Source organism: Panthera pardus, unplaced genomic scaffold (assembly GCF_024362965.1).
Source record: "Panthera pardus isolate Hobbes unplaced genomic scaffold, ASM2436296v1 HiC_scaffold_2, whole genome shotgun sequence".
NCBI classification, from domain to species: Eukaryota; Metazoa; Chordata; class Mammalia; order Carnivora; family Felidae; genus Panthera; species Panthera pardus.
In genome coordinates, this window is record NW_026526765.1 from 106,703,107 (window position 1) to 106,723,555 (window position 20,449).

The 20,449-nt window shown below is 40.9% G+C and overlaps 1 long non-coding RNA gene across 1 annotated transcript in view; it reads left to right on the plus strand.

Moving 5' to 3' along the window:
• Positions 1-5,729: 5,729 nt before the first annotated feature.
• LOC128778302 (uncharacterized) overlaps positions 5,730-20,449 on the plus strand; it is a 107,285-nt gene continuing 92,565 nt past the window's right edge. Inside the window, exon 1 of the long non-coding RNA XR_008423843.1 lies at positions 5,730-6,494. This is a non-coding gene — a long non-coding RNA (uncharacterized LOC128778302). The remainder of the gene's footprint in view (positions 6,495-20,449) is intronic.

A 20,449-nucleotide genomic window follows, 5' to 3' on the forward strand; every position in this document is an offset into this window, starting at 1 on the left:
AGGGAGGTGATTTAAATATATTCATTTCCCTTGGTTTTCAGACTAATGTATTTATCTTTCATTGTACTATAATGGCTGTCAATAGCAATTTGGAGCTATTTGTGCATTAGTTAAGTTTTAAACATGTAAGGCTCCTTCTGATCTGCTTTTAAGGCCCTCTGCTTTTCTGGTGCAGCTTCACTTCTTTCCTGCTCCCAGTTCACCATCTGTACAGAACCATGACTGGTCCTGAGAGATACTTTACAGTTTCTTTTCCAGTCCTACTGACATAACTGACACATAACACTGTGTAAATTTACAGCGTATTATCATGTATGGATTTGATACATTTACACATTGCAAAATGATTACCACCATAGGATTGGGTACAACCTCCCTCAGGTCACATAACTACTTTGTGTGTGTGTGTGTATGGGGAGACATTTAAGATTTATTCTCCTAGGAACTTCTCGGTATATAATACAGTATTATTAACTATAATCACCATGCCATCTAGTAGATCCCTAGAACATATTCATTTTCTAATGAATATAAAATTGGCATTTTGTGCTTTTTGACCAACATCTCCCTATTTCCTACCTCCCACCCCCAGCCCTTGGTAACCAACATTCTACTCTCTGTTTCTATGAGTTCAGCTTTTTAATTTTTTTAGCTTTTTATTTTTTTGTTTTTTCTAAGTAAGCTCTATGCCCATCGTGATGTTTGAACTCATGACCCTGAGACCAAAAGTCAGATGCTATACCCACTGAGCCAGCCAGGCACCCCAAGTTCAACTTTTTTAGAATCCATATATAAGTGAGATCAGACAGTGTCTTTCTCTGACTTATTTCACTTAGCATAATGCCTTCAAAGTCTATCCACATTGTCAAAAACAGCAGAATGTTCTTCTTTCTTGTGGCTGAATATTTATATATATATATATATATATATATATATATATATATATATAACATATGTATCACATATATCATATATATATCACATCTGCTTTATCAATTCATCCATTGTAGAGCACTTAGGTTGTTTCCATACCATAGCTATTGATTCCACAGTTTCTTGTATCATTTTTTTTCCCTGTCTGGAAAACTTCCCCAGCTCTCTTGGTTATGATTCTGTTCTTCCTTTAAGACCTGGCTCACACATTTTTTCTTTTACAAAGTTATCTCTGATTCCCTTAGTCCAAAAATAATCTCTACCTTAGAGTCATTCTAATGACCTTGAAAAAAATTTTTTAAGGTTTTTTTTTTTTTTTTTTTTGAGAAGGAGGGAGAGAGAGAGTGCACAAGCACAAGCGGGGGAGGGGTAGAAAGCGAGAGGGGGACACAGAATCCAAAGCAGGCTCCAGGCTCTGAGCTGTCAGCACAGAGCCTGATGCAGGGCTGGAACCCACGAACCATAGGATCATGACCTGAGCCAAAGTCAGACGCTCAACCGACTGAGCCACCCAGGTCCCGACATTGAAAAAAAAATTTTTTTTAATTTTTTTTTAAAGGTTTATTTATTTTTGAGACAGAGAGAGACAGAGCATGAACGGGGGAGGGGCAGAGAGAGAGGGAGACACAGAATTGGAAGCAGGCTCCAAGCTCTGAGCCATCCGCCCAGAGCCCGACACGGGGCTCGAACTCACGGACTGTGAGATCGTGACCTGAGCTGAAGTCGGACGCCCAACCGACTGAGCCACCCAGGCGCCCCACTGAAAATTTTTTAAATTAAACTTTAAATTTAGAATAGGATCAGAATTACAGAATAGTTGTGAAGATTATATAGAGGATTCCTATATACCCCTTAGCTCATGTCTCCTAATGCTCATATTACTATACTACATTTGCCACAATGAATAATCCAGCATTGGTACATGCATTGAGCCCTTTTAATTTATTTTGTAGCCGACTCTTAACCGTAAACTCCTTGAGGCCAGACTCTGTGGCCACTAACATTTTCATTCCTGTAGTCTGTACAAAGTCTGTGCTTACCATCGTGCACTGACTAGGTACTAAAACAATATTTGTTGAATGAATAATTGCCTTCATTGCCTTAACTGCCTGCTTCAACAAAACCCTCAGTTTGTTTATTGTAATTCAACTTTGTATTCAAGTAGAACATACATGCAAAAAATGTGATCATAAATATGGAGCTCAATGAATTTTCACAAAGTGGACACATTCATGTAACTATCACTGAAATCTTCAAATAGAACACTTCCTGCATATTTCCTTTCCTTGGAAGCCCCCCAGTGCACCCCTTCCAGTCTTCCATTTTGACTTCTTATAATGTCCTCATTTTTATTTTAACAATGGGGTTCAGTGTCATGGTTTATGATTATAATGTAACTTTCTTTTATATTGTTATCATATCCATGCAACGTAGCTTGAATCTATCTATTAAAAAATTCACTGCTGATTAAAGGAAGTACGATGAAGTAGATTTTCCAACCGCCAAACAATGTCCATTGTCCTTGTAGTTTATATAATTTCTTCATCAAGGCCCAGCTTATAGTTGGGTGTACCCACTTTGAGCTGAAGGACAATTCCAGTCTGAAAACATCAGTCGGGCCACTGTAGGAAGTAGGATATAAACCATTTTGGTTTCTGTTCCCTTAGAAACACATGGAACAAAATAAAGTTTGCCAAATGGAAATATACAAAACCACTGGGGAAATAAATGTTATTTTTAAGCTTCTAAGAGGCTATCACAAATAACCGGGAGGAGTGTGGAAAGAATTCAAAAAGCAGGTGACCTTTTAACAGGCAGAACACAGCAGGGTTAGCAAGTGCCTGGAGAATGTTGTGACTTGGAGAAAGAGATGCTGAGAGCCCAGGCTGGGCGGGACTGACCTCAGTGGACATGATGAGAATGGAGCTGGCTTTTCCCCATCTTACGACAACTGGATAGCAAAAAGGAAACCATCCTCCAGAAATGGGAGCTGTGAGAATCCCTGGGTACCAAAAAAGGAGCAGATTTGGAGATCTGGGAGCTGGTGGGTTTTTGTTGGCAGCCATATCTGGAGCGTCACGCTCAGAAGGCTGGCTTTCCTCCACTCTTAGAGCAAATATCACCCTGCAGAAACACCAGGGTGACCTGTCCTCTAGGTGGAGACCACAGAGGCAAGGCAGGTTGGTTAGAAGGAGGAGGATGGCTGCACTGTCAGTAGAGAAAGCTGCTCTGGAAAGGAGACAGGGAGAAGGGCAAGCGTCTCTTCTGGGTTCAGAGGGGAAAAGAATCCACCGTGGCCTGTCTCTGTCCTTCTGAGGTTATTTCACTGCTAGCGTTCTCAGATGGATCAGGAATTGACAGCTAGTTTGCACAATATATACCAGTTACACAAGTTGCCTGCTTTGTGGTGTGTATTTATTTATTTAAATTTTTTTTCTTTTTCTTTCTTTTTTTTTTTTAACTTATTTTTGAAGGACAGAGCATGAGTGGGGGAGGAACAGAGAGAGAGGGAAACACAGAATTTGAAGGCTCCAGGCTCTATGCTGTCAGCACAGAGCCCGACACAGGGCTCGAACTCGCGAACCGCGAGATCATGACCTGAGCTGAAGTCAGACGCTCAACCGACTGAGCCACCCAGGCAACCCCCCCCCAATTTTTTTAATGTTTATTTATTTTTTGATAGAGACTGAGTATGAACAGGGTAGGGGTAGAAAGAGAGAGACACAGAATCTGAAGCAGGCTCCAGGCTGTCACCACAGAGCACAACACAGGGCTTGAACTCACTAACTGTGAGATCATGACCTGGGCCAAACTCAGCCGCTTAACCAAGTAAGCCACCCAGGCACCCCTATGGTGTGTGTTTAAAACAAGACAGAGAATGTTGCCAGTTGGTCAGTCTAACTTTCCACACAGAGATACCTTTGAGAAAACTGGCTCGACTAGAGATAGTGCATGCCACATTTTCTCTCATAAAGGGAAAGCCTCTCCAGACCAAGCAAAGAGGGAGATGCCAAGAGCTGGCTGTTCCTGCTTATCCCTTGGGTTACAGACAGTCACAACTCCAAGCACAGCAGGGACCCATAGTGCTGTGGTATTCACGTAACTACTAGCATCGCATGTCCTTTAATGAGCAGACTAACAAACAACAGTATGTGTAAGATCTTCTGGAAAAAAGCTCTCAGAAGCCTGAATGTGTTCTCAAACCATCAGCCTTTCTTCACCATTTCCTTCTACTACCACAACAGTCAAAGTGACTTGCCGGAGGTTAGTAGAAGTAGGTGCATGTAGGAGCTCACAGAGAAGTACTGGACGGCTCCTGGGCTTTGTTTATCCGAGATACCTGCAATCTTACAAAAAGAGACCAATCTCTCTTTCTAGAGAGGCAATTCACAGCAAGGCAGAAAACGCACTAAGTGGCATTACTCTTCCTTCGCTTAGCCCAGTTCTTTTCCCGCATTTCTGATTTTTTGTTTTTAATAAGAGAAAGAGACAAGAAGAGTTTTCCCAAATAACACATTGAAGCTTGTGACTAACAGAAGTAAAACTGAATGTTCAACATCAGTGTTATAAAAATCATCCACTTACCTTCCTGGAGAGTTTTTCTTTTAGGTGCCAGCTTACTGTTTTTCTGTGGACTCTCTTCCTTACCTGAATGAGAGGTGCATTCTCTTTTGCTACTAACCTCCACCTCCATTGCAAAGACTGTGACCTCCCACTTTAGAGGCACAAAATCTCAGCCCACTGCTCTGTACAATCAGTCCTCTCTCCTTGCTCTCTACCATCAACAATATGGAAAAGAGCAGAAGTTTCCAAGGTTCCGTCCCTCCTGAACATACACTGGGTGAAATTTAGGTGGGGATTGTATGCTTGTATGCTCCACCAACCAACAACCCCTAAACATGGGCAAGGGTGTAGGGATGGTCTACTCACTACCTATATACCAGTGAAAGTTAAGAGACATACTAGATGCCCATAAATTGAAATTGTGTTTAAATAACTGATGGCACATCCACTAAGGGGACTCTAGGAGCTTTAATGTTTGCTAAAAGTGCATAACATGTTTCTGCTACAATATTAAGTAAAAAAGGATACAAAATATATTTATATTATGACTGCAGCTGAGCAATGTTTAAAACCTCAAAATCTTTTGCAAAGAAAAAAAGAAGGAGGAGGAGGAGGAGGAAGAGAAGGAAAAGGAGAAAAAAAGACTGGGCACAAATGCTTCAGAATCAACAGACTGAGCCCTGAGGGTGACACTTTGGGTGATTCCTTCTCTGTTTGTAATTTTCCACCTTTTACTCGAGCATGTCCTCCTTTTATAATCATGAAAATCTTGAGTTCTTGCATTTAACCAGTGAGCAAAAGCAGTAGACAGAGGCGCTGTGGCCGGGCACCCAGTGCTCCGGGGGCCAACCGGGCGGATTTGGCGGTGGCTGCCTGGGCCGGGCGAGGTCCCTGAGCCAGCCTCCGGGACACAGGACTCTGCTGGGGCAGAAGCCTTCAGAGAGGAGCCTAATTTATCTGAGCACAGCTGACGTCGCTCAGAGAAATCCAGAAAGTGCTGATTAATCACGCAGTCAGGGCTAATCCCTGGAAAGAACTCGAGTCGAGGTGACACAAAACAGTGCCCCAGGCGGGAACACGACCTCAGGCGCCGCCGCGGGGCCAAAATCTGGGCCTCCACGTCTCGCCGCCGCCTGGAACGCTCTGCGGCGCTGGCTGCGCAGGTGGCGCATGCGCATCCCGTAGGCCGGCCCCCTCCAGCCGCCGGCCCGCCACCTGCTCGGCGTCCCCAGGCTCGCGCCCGCCCCGGGCCGGTTCTTGTGAGCGTCAACTCTGTTGACTGCTTCGTGGTCGCCAACCCACGGGCACTGCTCTTAGTTTGACTGTCACCGTGGTGGGAAGACATTGGCCAAGAACTGTTTTCCTTGGAGAGAGCTCTCACACAGTCTGAGAGAAAATTAGTATTAAAGGTTGTCTGCTCTAGAGGAGAAAAGAGTGATTCAAAGGACTGTGGAGACCTGAGATGTCAGTGGAGGCACCTGGCAGTGAACTATATTGCTCTTACGAATGGCTTTATGAGGGGCGCCTGGGTGGATCAGTTGATTAAGCCACCCGCTCTTGGTTTTGGCTCAGGTCATGATTTCACAGTTCCTGGGGTTCGAGCCCCCGCCAGGCCCCGAAATCTTCCGAGAAGAATCCTGGGCGAGGCCAGGCAAGCACGAGAAAGACTCGAAGAGGTCCAAGTGGGAACCTACTGGGCTCTGCTCAGAAGGAAACGCTGCAAAGAGTGCGGAGGAGCCGGGGGAGTGCGGGACGCCTCCTCTTGCCTTCAGAGCGTTGCCTCCTAACAGCAGAAGCTCACGCTAACTTGGCTCTGCTGTCAGTCTTGAGGGAGCCCCCCCATTGGTCTCCTGCAGCGCAGTGCCCCAGCTCCCCCAGCCCGGGCTTGTCTAGTTTATTAGGCACGTGTTAAACAGCCAGCCACGCCAGTGGGCAGGGTGTAAGAAAGTACCTGGCACCTGGAGGCGAATGGAAATAAAGCTGGAGTTCTGGTCCAGGTATGTGCAACTGGTACCCCCCCCCCCCCCCCCCCCCCCCGGCAAATACCCACAAACACAAATTGCCCTCCTGATTTGTTTTAATCACTTCAAGTCACAATCTTTATATTTTCTTTCCTGTTTTACTTACTGTTAGAAAACAAAGGTCTCACTAGGCTTGTTTTATGACCTTCACCAGTACACTTGTGCTATATCATGTTAGATTGGCTTGGCAAGGGGAAGGGCGCTTTATCTTCTTTTGATCAGTGTCGGAGTCACAGGCCTTTAAATCTTTTGAACTCACACCCCTTGTTCCACACTAGCTGCTACTGATTCTACAACCCTGGTGCTCTCTCTTTGACTCAAATATGAGATCTTTTCTGTTTCTTGGGCCCAAGGGACTGGGATGCGGAGGAAGGTTCCTAAGCCATAATCAGCAGCTTAAGTTCCTATGACCTTGTTGGAGTTCATAGTCACCAGAATCAACAACAAACTGGGTTTAGGGGAAACAGCAGCAGGTTTATGTAGTTCAGAAAAGATAACCCAGTTCCAAGACATGGGGAGAACAGATAAGCATGTTTGGTAGTTGTTAAAATGAGAGCTTCTCAAACTGGGGTTATCATCAGAATCACCCAGACACCTTAAAAATACAGACTTCCAGGGTAGGGAGTGGGGCAGACATCTGTGTTTTTCAAAACCCTTGGGTGATTCTGACATCAGCAAAGGCAGGGCCTGCTGGTTTATGGCGAGGGCTACTGTGAATCAGGGGCATCACTCAGCTTAGGCAATACAGTGTGTCTGGGGTTGGAGTTGCTGATCAGAACTTATGAGGGTCTAGAGACACGTTTGGCCCAGTTTGCCAAAATTATACCCTTACTGTTGGATATGACCTTAAGACTTGGGGCTCAGAGGTGAAGGGGTCTGGGAAGAGGACAGACAGAAGTACCCACCTTCTGAGTGACTAGGTAGGAATCAAAGACTTGCAGATTCCTAAGCCCTGGGGAAGGGTATTAGGCTCAGGTCAAGGAACCACCAGTGGAAAGGAATAGTAACAGGAGAATCCAGGATAGCTGTACAGTTCTGCTGAGCCTCCACCGACCTCATTGCCAGCTCCACCAGCAGGGAGGAGCTGTAAGTTAGAGCCTACCGGAGTCTAAAACTTACTATTAGACAAAGATTCTAAACTAGGTAAGTTTTGATTGAAGGAGGTAACAATAATATTAATAATAATTATTACTAACACAAATGCTATCGGGATTAGCACTTATTGAGCACTGTGCGAAACACTTTATAAGAATGGGCTCTTATAATCCCTTTGAGGTAAACCGTATGTCCAATTTATAGATGAGGAAACCAAAGCTCATAGAGTTTAGGTGCATCATCTAAGGATTCCCAACTAGGTGCTGGCAGAGACAGAACTTGAACATATGGCCATTTGACTCCAGAATGTGAGTTCTTTTGATGTAAGACTTCCCATTTCAGCGGCCTGGTTAGTCCCACCAGAGTGGAGCTGAACACAAGTCAAAGAGTGGGATGGTGGTAAGAGAAACTGAAGAATGAATGGCTGTAAATGCTAAAATACGCAGAGAGCAATTAATTTGAAAACTCACATCTTACAGAGGTAGGATTGTTGCTTCAATGTGGTTATTCATAATCTGAGATTATAGTAGGTCCATGACACCTTTATATCAACCTGAAGATTAGGTAGGCACATAATAAACCAAATCAGTGAGCCTGGAGGATAGTTAGGTTCTAAATTTTATTTTATTATATTTTTAATGTTTTATTTATTTTTGAGGGAGAGAGAGAGAGCATGAGCTGGGGAAGGGTGGAGAGAGAGGGGGACAGAGGATCCAAGCCAGACTCTGTGCTAACAGCAGTGAGCCCAATGCTGGGCTTGAATTCGCAAACCGTAAGATCATGACCTGAGCCAAAATCGGACACACAACCAACTAAGCCACCCAGGTGCCCCCTAAATCTTGTTTTAATAGTTATTCATACCTTTCCAGAATCATGAAAAAAAAAAAAACAAACAAAAACCAAAAAACAAAACAAAACAAAAAAAACCCCAACCCTAGTAGTACTTTGTTGATGTAGCTTTCACATTTTAGCACTGTCTCTAAAGTGCTCACCAACTTGGTTTGAGTAGAAGATTGGCAATGACTTGGAAAATATGTCGTCCTTGTAACATGGGCTTGAGAGTCCAGTGAGGGAAGACTAAAGGAAATGACAAAGCACCCTTTGGAGGATGATGACAGAAATCTACGTATGAAAATAATCACACCTTGGGGATCTTGGAGGGTCTGCAAGCACTACTGATTACTCACTAGTTGTAAGCTCTCCCAGCATTAATCCATCTTGGCAGTGGGAAGGACATTACTACATGACTGCATTGCGCCTGCTGGCTTCTTACAAACTCCTGGCTGGAAAAGAAAATGAGTGAATATTCACTCTGGAAGATGGAATTGTTTCCTGTGTAGAGTCTACCTCATGGAGGTCCTTCAGGCAAGTAAACCAGGTTTTAAATTTTTATTTTTCTGTTGACCACATTCCAACAAATTTTGAAGCATCTAATTCCTATCTTGGAAGAGTTTCCTTAAGGTTTAACCAGACTCATATCAGGCCAGTGACCACCAAGGTTATTTTTTTAGCCCTATTATAATTTTAGACTGCAATGGAAATGTCAAATCTCCTCCACCCCCCATCATATTGGCTGAGAAGGGGGAAAAAAAACCCTGCTTAGTTCTTGAAGGTGCTTTAACATTTTTATTTCAATGTTTACTTCGTTTTCAGCGTGTAAGATGGTTAGAGAAAAGGTGCACTTGTAGAAAAACAAAACATCCTCCCCTCCCACCATCAGTGGGATATATTTTACTCACAAAGAGTAAGGATAATGTGGGATACAAGGCAAAGGAAACTGGCATTCAGGTGCTGGAAGACTTCGGCCACCATGGATTTTGAAATGGCTGTCTCTTCAAGTGGTTCTTTATGGCATTGTCAGGAGAAAAAAGCCAGTAAGTTCAGGAAGCATTGTCCTGGATATTTAAAGGAGGGAGAAAGAGAGAAGAGAGGGGAGAGAGAAAGGGGTATGTTTACCATTCTAGCATATTACTAACCCTTGTTAGAGGAGGTTGTCTTTGAAGAGAGGCAATAAATACTTTTCCTACATTTTGCATTCAGGAAGGGTTCACCCAGGAGCTGAAGGCAGGTCATGGACCATATCAGAATGTCATCCAGGAACATGATCTTCCCTAAGCCCAGTAAGTCATGAAGATCTCATTTTTAAACTTGGGAATATCACTAGCCAGTGGAGAGACACTTTAGTTACTCATAGAGCTTACAGGGCTGTGAAGAATATCTTTGTTCCTCACCATACTGGGTGGCTATTGAATTATAGGCTTGATGAGGAACCATCTTCCTCAGAGTGTTGTGGAAGGTTGGAGGCCAGAAGCAGAGGGCTGTGGCCCTGGACAGTGATTCGCAGAAGTCTTTTTAGTTACTATAGAGTCTGAAATTCCAGATCCTTCTCCTGAACAAGCCATGGGGCTCTGCAGATGCGATGAAACATGACATGGCTCAAGTCACGGATGATTGTCTTGTCACTGAATCTAGAGGCCTGTGCCCCACATTTTACAGGAAGACAAGCATTTACTGGAATATTTGCCCTGGGAAACAGGGAAGGGGTACAGGCTAAGTTGTATTGGATAGGCAGCCCTTTTAACTTTCACCTGCAAAATACCTTAGCTCCAAAGGCCATTTTAGCTCAGGGAGAATTGACAAGATCCCTCAGAATTAGAGTCTAAGAACAGAGCCCACAGAAAACAGGAGCAGAACAAGAATTGCTACTAGGAAAGGGAGAAAGAGAAATCAGGATTAAGAGTGGGAGGAGAGTGACCTTATCCACAGCAACTTCTTTCTCAACACGTCTCTGGAGACAAGGGAAACAAAAGCAAAAATGAACCATTGGGACCTCGTCAAGATAAAAAGCTTCTGCACAGAGAAGGAAATAAAACTAAAAGGCACCTGACTGGAATGGGAGAAGATATTTGCAGATGACATATCACATAAAGGGCTAGTATCCAAAATCTATGAAGAATTTATCAAATTCAACACCCAAAAACCAAATAATCCGGTGAAGAAACGGGCAAAAGACGTGAATAGACACTTTTCTAAAGAAGACATCCAGATGACTAATGGACATATGAAAAGATGCTCAACATCACTCATCATCAGAGAAATACAAATCAAATCACAATGAGATACCACCTCACAGCTGTCAGAATAGCTAAAATTAAAAACTCAGGCAACGACAGATGCTGGCGAAGATGCAGAGAAAGAGGAATCCTTTTGTGCTGCTGGTAGGAATACAAACTGGTTCAGCCACTCTGGAAAACAGTATGGAGATTCCTGAAAAAATTAAGAATAGAACTACCCTACCACCCAGCAATTGCACTACTAGGTATTTATCCAAAGGATACAGGTGTGCTGTTTCAAAGGGGCACATGCACCCCAATGTTTATAGCAGTGCTATTGACAATAGCCAAAATATGGAAAGAGCCCAAATGTCCATTGACGGATGAATGGATAAAGAAGAAGTGGTATATCTATACAATGGAGTATTACTCAGCAATCAAAAAAGAATGAAATCTTGCCATTTGCAACAATGTGGATGGAACTAGAGTGTATTATGCTAAGTGAGAGTAGTCAGTCAGAGAAAGATAAATATGACTTCACTTATATGTGGAATTTAAGATACAAAACATGAACATAAGGGAAGGGTAGCAAAAATAATATAAAAACAGGGAGGGGGACAAAGCACAAGAGACTCTTAAATACAGAGAACAAACTGAGGGCTGCTGGAGGGGTTGTGGGTGGGGGGATGGGCTAAATGGGCAAGGGGCATTAAGGAAGACACTTGTTGGGATGAGCACTAGGTGTTATACATAGGGGATGGATCACTGGAATCTACTCCTGAAATCATTATTGCACTGTGTGCTAACTTGGGTGTAAATTAAAAAAAATATATATATATGTATATATATATGTACATATATATATATACACACATATATATGTATATGTATATATGTACATATATATATATATAATTTAAAAAAAAAGTGGGAGGAGAGAATTCCAAGAAGGTAGATTTGAATTTGAATTTGGCAGGAAGAGTATCATGAGTGATCTTTGAGAGAGCAATTTACTAGAGTTTCAGTAGGACTCAGGAGCAGCTGGGCTGGCTAGCAAATGGAGAAGGCTGAAAGCAAAGGGAGAGAAGGACTAGCTGTTTCTCACAGTTGTGCCATTTTGATCATTGCACAAGGGTACCATGACTAAGGGGACATGATTTCCATGGCCAGCAACATAGATTTGATATTTGTTATCTCAGTTTTTCTTGCAGATGTGGTGAAGTGTCTTTTTCAAACAAAATCAGTATATTATTTCAATTTTATGACATATGGAAGTAAAATGTCTTGGGGAATGGGTGCCTCTTTCTAATTCACACAAAGGCACCCTATGGGCTAGTAATGACCCTGAGGGAAAAAAAGCACAGTGCTCAAAAGACATTTCAATGCTATAAATCATGCCAAAGCTATAGAATCAATGAAATATTCTAGAGAGAATATGTTTATTTTTTTACCCTTCTCAATACTGTGGTTAAGATGTAGGCATTGAAGGTTAATATTTTTATGTGGATGACAAGTAGGAGATCCTGGAAATGAATCTTTCTGTTTTAACCTGTATCAAAATGCAAGTACATTCTATGTTTTGAAAATTTGTAAGGGCTTTCTTCTGCAATCCTGTCATTTCCTAACTCCCTCCCACTTGGGCATGAGATCGTTTTCTGGGGTTGCTAGATGAGATTTGAAAGTGGCAGGAGAATGGGTAAGTGGGAAAGAATCACTACTCAAGTCAAAACCACTTGGCTTACATGTGAAATCCTCATTGTGTTTCAAAAGCATCATTTGAAACACATAAATAGTGAATTTGACTTTCAATTGTGACACCTTAGGTAATGAGGGCCTCTAACAAAATTCTCCCAATTTATATTCTTTCCTATATCCTTGGAAGAATATTAAGAGAATGAGTTGATGCAGTTCAAAATAAAGAAACAAACAAAAATAAATCCACTTATCTCTCTTGTATTGTAGTATAGTCAGTGCTGCCAAAAAAGAGGCACCTAACAGAGGATATGTAAAGAAGAAACACTCTAATCTTGATGTTATGATGGGGCACATTTCACTGATGAACTTTTTGAATAACTAGTTAGCTATCTACTAATTTCAAGGTTTTATGAAACGATGGCTGTGGGAAGGTTATACTCAAATACCTGGATAAATCACCCATCGTTTCAGTGAACTCACCTGCTTTTTTTCTATGTGATAAATAAATGACTCACTTAGCCTTGGAGCACTAGAGAGATTTACCAAGATCATTTGTTACGATTACCTATCAGGTAAACATTGTGTTCAGGAAGGGCTGTAGTGGGAAGTGTTGTCCTGCTGCTACTCACGCTGATTGCATAGGTGTATTTGACTTGATGCTGTTTCTGTGGAAAATTCTGCACATCAGAGAACACAGTGGATTTACCTAGGAGCTTATTACATGAAGGAATAATGAGGGGTTGTGATTTTTTGGGTTAAGAAAAGAAAATTAAATCTGTTTTATCATTTTATAGTCACATGTCCAATAGATGGTTTTCATTTTCTAGCTTTCCCCTTTAAGGCAGCATGTCTAAGTCCAATTTTCAGAAAATAGGCATCAGAATTGGTTGGGAGAAATTGTTAAAAATCAAACAAAAAACAACAGCTTCTTAGGCTCCTATCCCAGATCAATGGACTTGTCATTTCTGAGGCCTGGGAAACTGATTTTAACAAGTTTCCTGAACCTTCTGCCTCCTCTAGGGTGATTTTGAAACACATTAATATATTTATGATCTTACATTCTGTGTTATTCCTCTGGTTGGAGGAGGGGAGGAAAGGGAGGGAGAGATAGATAGAGATTGAATCTCAGTTTTGTACCAAACCATGAACAAGGAGAGATTAACCTCTGTTCAAGGCTCTTTCTCTTTTGAAATGAACAAGGAAGTAGTTGAAGAAAACCTGGGTGTGTTTGTAAAGGGCATACAACTGGCTGTGTAGGCTGATAAGCCTGGGGCTGTAAATATTTGAAACTGCAAATTTGTAAAACCATGAATTGCATAGATATTTAGAATATTTTTTTAATATGCATGAGCACACTATTATACAACTAGCATAGTTTGAATCTAATAGATTGGAATTTGTAAGATAAATTTGATTCTGATCAAATAAGATACTTGGAATTTTTAAAAATCTACAAAATATCTAAACCAAGAGCTAAACATTCCAAGGTTTCATAAATTAAGGATTTAAAAAATATATATTGTGGGGCGCCTGGGTGGTTCAGTCAGTTAGGCATCTGACTTCAGCTCAGGTCATGATCTCACCATTCATGGGTTCGAGCCATGCGTTGGGCTCTGTGCTGACAGCTCAGAGCCTGGAGACTGCTTCAGATTCTGTGTCTCCCTATCTCTGCCCCTCCCTTTCTTGTGCTCGGTCTCTGTCTCTCAAAAATAAATAAATGTTAAAAAAAAATTTTAAAAATATATTGTAACTTTTTGGATTGAGCCATAATTCATGCCTGTTAACAGGCTTTTATAATGCCAATCTGTCAAGTAATGTATGTATTGTGTAATTTCTCACAATCTCATTTCATCTAATTTACTCATACCTTTGTATATCTAAAGTTTACATTATATGCTGTATAAAAGCAAATGCCATTAAAATACCATCTTTTTGGACTTTTCACTGAAGTTATGTCTACCTGACAACCTGAATCCAACCTTCTCAATCCTTTCATGAAATTGGGCTTGACGAGAAGGCAACGTAGGTGGCTCATAAAGGAGAGATGTGTCTGTGGTTCATGTACCCTCTGCCCATGGTCCTGGCTGTGGCCTCTGAGTGGGCGGTTGAGGGGAGGGGTCTCTTGGGGATCCCCTCTCACTTTACTACTGTGGTGAGGCTGAAGGCAGCTGCTTTCCCAGGCCTCCGCGCTTCCAACCTTAGGGTGATGTGCAGTTTCACTCCCTTGTCTAGCCCATCATGACTTCCTGTTCTTTTTCTGTAATGTTTTTCAGATCCGCTCCTTCCTGTTGCTTTCCCAAGCCTGATTCTGATCCAGGCTCTAATTACCTCACACACACCTGCACTCTCCTAACATCCTCTTTCCTGTCTACAACTTTTCCTCTCACCATTTTTTTTTTCAGGGTTGTTAGAATCCTCTTCCTGAAGCATCATTTCCATCACACTCCTCCTCCAGCAGCTCCCAGTTGCATCAAATCTAAGCTCCAGGTTCTCTGCTCCAAAGCCCCCTCTCGTTGCCTGGGCCATTATCTCCTTTACAGCTGGACTCCACTCCAGCCAAGCAAACGTCCTGACACCATGTCTATACAATGCTATAACATCTGGTTAATCCAGTCAACTCTGTCAGATCTTCAGTTAATCATCTGGATGTTTTGTCTACAAGATGCCAAACATCTGGATTGACTGAAGAAATTCACTACATTGATAGAAATTTTTTTTTAACTGAATTGACCAGATGTTTTGGCATTATGTAGACACATTGCTGTCTCCTACATTTATCTTAATAGCTTGTCTGCACAATGTCCTCTCCACCAGAAACATGACCTGTCTTCTCGATGCCATGTTCCCCTGTCCTTCCATATTATGGTCAAAATTGTCTGTCATGAAGCAGTTCTAGATTAATGCCACCAAACTTAAATCCTGGTTCATTCTAACATCCACTTAGTTTTTACATATATAATTTGTTTCAGGTCAAATCATTGTGTTCTGTGTTTTAATTTTTGGGTATGGTCTTCCCCCTTTGCCTCCCTAGATTATAAACTCTATAGGCAAATATAAGGTATACTGTAAAACAGTCTGGCTTGTGTAGTGAGAGGCATGGTGGCTTGACCAAGAGCAGAAATTCTGGGAGTCAATCTTATTTTTAATTCTAGCTCCTCTACTTACTGTGTAACCTGGACAAATCATTTAACTTCTCTAAGCCTCAGATATCCTCCGCGTTTGTAAATTGGAGATAATAATAGAGCGTACTTCATAGAGTTGTTTATAAGGATTGAAAGAGTTACTCAAGATAAAGTGCTTAGAAGGGTGTCTCTGGCATAAACTATCCGTTAAATTTTTGCTCTTATCATTATAAGCTTTGTAAGAGCTTGGTTTTCGTGTCTATTCTTTCTTACTGTGACAGCTAGGTAGGAAAGGCAGCTGTTATTGTTCCCATGTGAGAGAAAAGAAAACATATTAGGAAGTTATACCATTTACCCATTAAATCACTTGCTGGTCTGAAACCTTATAGCCTTACTTTCTACATATTACGTGTTAGCCCTCAGTTCTTTCTAGTCTCAGGAGTTGGAATATTGCTTTCTATGAAGAGCAGGTACTCAGGGCTCCTGGGTGGCTCAGTTGATTGAGTGTCTGACTCTTGATTTTGACTCAGGTCATGATCCCACGGTTGTGAGATTGAGCCTGCATCTGGCTCTGTGCCTGCTTAAGATTCTCTCTCTTCCTCTGCTGCTCTCCCCTGCTCATGTGTGCTCTCTCTCTTTCTCTAAAATAAACAAGTAAAAAATAAAAGTTAAAGAGCAGGTGCTCAAGGGATATGGGTAGAGTGTGTTTCCCTACACACCAGTGGTTCCCCAAAATTGGTCTGTGGATCAATGCCCATCTGTGATAAAGTGTCTTGTGTTAAAAGGAGAAAAAGATAATATAATAGGTTTCCTAAAGCTAAATTTATTCAAATATTAGAGCTGTCCCTGAGCTGAGGTTGAATCATTCATTTATTTTTAATGTAAAAATGTTCTAACTCTGTGAAATGATGGCGATCTAAAATTATAAAATGTGGAATAATGTTATATTGTATACTTTTTAAAAGGTACTTGGTTGATTTATTCATTCAACAACTGGGTGGCTCAATTGGTTAAGCTCAGGTCACGGTCTCACGGTTTGGGATTCGAACCCTCTGTGGGCTCTGTGCTATCAGCATAGAGCCTGCTTTGGATCCTCTGTCTCCCTCTCTCTCTGCCCCTAGCCGCTCGTGTCCATGTGCACTCTCTCTTTCAAAACTAAACATTAAAAAAAAAAAGGGTTAAGTATATTAGTAAGGCAGAGTGCTTAGGTGTTCATAGTATTGAATATAATGGGAGACAGAGATTTGGAAAGATTGAGCATATGGGGAGGAGATGGGTTGCAATTTGAAAGTAGAGCAGTTACTATAGGCCTTCTTGAGAAAGTGCCATTTGAGCAGACTTGATGGAGCTGAGGGAGATAGCCATTTGGACATCTTGGGGAGAGTGTTTCAGGTGGAGGGGTCATTCAGTACCAAGCACCTGAGGTGGACCACACCCAGCTCATTTGATGAAGTGCTGGAAGGCTGGTGTGGCTGGCACAGAGTAAGCAATGGGGAGGGTAGTGAGAGAGGACGTCAGAGGTTAAGGGGAAGGGGTGGCAATTATCTGGAGTCTTGTAGGCTTTTATGGGTATATGAGTTTTTACTCTGAATTAAGTGAGGGAACTACTGAAGGGTTTTGAGCGGAGAGGTATAGCTATATGACTTCTGTTTTAGAGAGTTTCACTTGGCTGCTCTGTTAATAATAAATTACAGGGAAACAAGGGTAAAGCAGGGAGACTAGTTAGTATTTGTTGTCCATGTGCAAGTTGATGGTCCCTTTGACCTTGGTGGTAGCAGTGGGAAGTAGTAAATAATGGTGAAATTCTGGATATAGTTTGAAGGTACCATCAACAGAATGTCATAACAGAATGGATGTGGGGAATGAGGTAAAGACAGGAATCCAAATATTTAGGCCGAGCAGCTGCAAAGATGGCATTGCCCTTAGCAGAGATAGTAACAGTATGGGTGAAGTGGGACTGGTGGAGGCATGGCTAGGAACTGCAGAGGAGAGTGTAGTTTTGGACATGTCATTGATGGGACATGAAGTCCATATAATGAAATTATGAAATTTCACTCTGAAGCAGATCTGGGCTTCACATAATATCATGTATAACTTATCTAAATTAATTCAAAAATCACTTGTTGAATTCTTTCATTGCTTGGGAGATAGTATCCATTCTTAGTCTATTCATTCACACTGATAATACAATACAACTTTAGAACAGAGCTAAAATGGTCATATTCCTCTTACCCCCGATAAAATATTTCCTCAGAAATTGCAAATAAAAGAAATAATTTGTACACATCAGAAAGAGGAAACTCACAAATTTTAAGTTCACTCATGACTGTTGAGAACTAGCCATAAAATATATTCTGCTTTAAAATAGTCATTTATTCTCTATACATGATACCCTTCATATTTCAAATATATTGTCTTTAAAACATTTGAATATTGAAGCTCCAACTCGATTAAATTCAGAAAATATAGGAGGAAGTGAAGAGTTTCCTCCTCTCAAAAAAATTTTTTTTAATTTTTTAATGTTTATTTATTTTTGAGACAGAGAGAGAGAGACAGAGCATGAGCGGGAGAGGGCAGAGAGAGAGAGAAGGAGACACAGAATCTGAAGCAGGCTCCAGGCTCTGAGCTGTCAGCACAGAGCCTAATGCAGGGCTCAAACCCACGGAGCATGAGGTCATGACCTGAGCTGAAGTCGGGCACTTAACTGACTGAACCACCCAGGCGCCCCAAAATTATTTTGATTATTAAAAAGTATCTGTACATTAGCAACAGTTACTCTTTTTGGCATCATGAAGATGAGAGACTAAAAATTTTCAAAAAGACCAAGAATACCTTCTTTTTGAGTGGTGCTAAAAAGAAAGCCTCTAGAAGTTGTTTTTGCTGAACAAGTAACATGAATTAATACCATGATCTAACCTTAAAGGAATAATTCCCAGCAGATGTGGAGAGATCAGACTTCTGTTTGCATTTTAATTAGAAGCCGGTCTTCTTTTCTCTTCAGGTAGGATTCTCCATCCCTAATCCAAAATACCTTAAAAAAAATTAAAAGATGAATTTATATTGTTATCACTTATTAGAGAATAATTGAAAGACCTATAATTCCATTTCTTTCCTTCCTGCCCCACTACTTCTTTGCTGTGAAATTCGGTTGCGTCTTGAGTTGGACATGTGACTGAGGCAAAAATGACAGGCAGAGGGAATAAGAAATGTGAGCCAAGTGGCTTTGGAAAACTCCATTGAAAGAGAATCTAAAGATACAAACTAGTCATAAAAACATAGAGTGCAGATGTTACTAGAACTTAGAATTTGACCAAATTATGTGAAGTAATCTTAAAATAGAAATACATATGAAGATTGTGATCTTGGAAAAAGTTTAAAAGCTTTTGTGAGTTCTTTAGTGCCAATGCAAGAGTTAACATATAAGCTTTTAGCTCCTGGTGAAACAGAATGGGAAAAATTACCAGTTGTATATTGGGGCTTCCTTTGGTGGCTTAAAGTCAGCCATGGTATTTACATCATGGAAATCTGCAAATGCTACAAATCAGCGCTTTTTTTTTTCTTTCCATTTATTTTGGGAGCTGATTGTAGCTCTGCATTGGGATTAATGAAACTTTTAGCACCTGTGACAAAGGTATTCCTGCATGGCTTTGGTGAGGGGCATTTTGGGGAATAAATGAGTATTTTTTTCTATAAGCAAGGGACTTCTAATACCCATCTTAGTAAGATTTGGTGTTTTATTATTTCTCTTGGAATTAAAATTTCATCAAATTCTTATGAAAAAGGATTTCTCTAAAATATGACCTTTGTTTCACTTCGCTTCATTAAAAGGTAAAAGAAGATAAAATATATGTGTGGCAGGAAAACTTCCTGCTTTCTAGTAAGCAGAAGTAGTGCCACCTGATAAACTGTGTAGAGTCACTGGAATGGAGTCAAAGCCATAGAGAAACCAGACCTGCTTGCTTTTTTTTTTTTTTTTTTTTTTTGTGAATGACAGTGTTAAAGAATGTAACCCCTCTTAACTTCTCTACACCCCTAAATACAAATTGCTTATACTGATACAACCCTCAATGGTAACTCACTTCACACGTCTATTTTTTTTTTTTTTTCTTGTTATCACTAAGATTAAACAGCATGTTTGGGCAATATTCTGCATTCATCTAACCTTTCCCATACAGGCCACACTGATACAACAGAACAGGTTTATGTACCTCACACGTCAGATCCTATCAAGAAACTTGCTAGTGACAGTTTGATAAGGACACCATAGCTTATTGAACTTGTTCTAAAAACAACAGCAGCAAACCACTCATCTCACACGTTTTAGTGACCTTGTTCTATGGTGTCCCCATTTTTAAATGCGGCAGATGTATTACTGATTGTGTGGCTTTAGAGCATAAAGAAAGCTGAGGCATGTGACAATGTATGTTTTGATACTACTCTGTTAAAAATTGTAGAGAGATCTGTATTTAATTCAATTACCTATTGACAAAGGAGAGGTCTAGGGTTAGTTTTAACTTTCACCTTGCCAACAGCTTTAACCGAAGTGAAAAAAAATGGCTGGTCAGAAAGTGAGAAAAAAATTGCCAGGACCTTTTGCTCTTCAGAAAATCCAGGATTGTTATAGACAATGAACAAGAATTGTTAATAGACTTCACTGTTTCAGGGTAGTATCTCTAGGGCAAGACACATAAAAGTAAACCCAAATAAATAAAATGAACCATAGAGGCTCATTTTAGAATGAACCATAAAGGCTAATTTTCTTACATGTTTTTATTTTTTTGTCTTTTGAACTGATTTTTTTTTTTTTTTTTGGCCCAAACACATTCCTGTGACATTTCCAAAGACTTTACTATAAGCACATTAAATACCATATTTAATAGATTATTTAAGTTTTTAAGCTTTAAAACATTGTTATTATTAAGTTAAAAGTGAATTTTATTCTCATGGTGAAATTTTCTGATGGGAT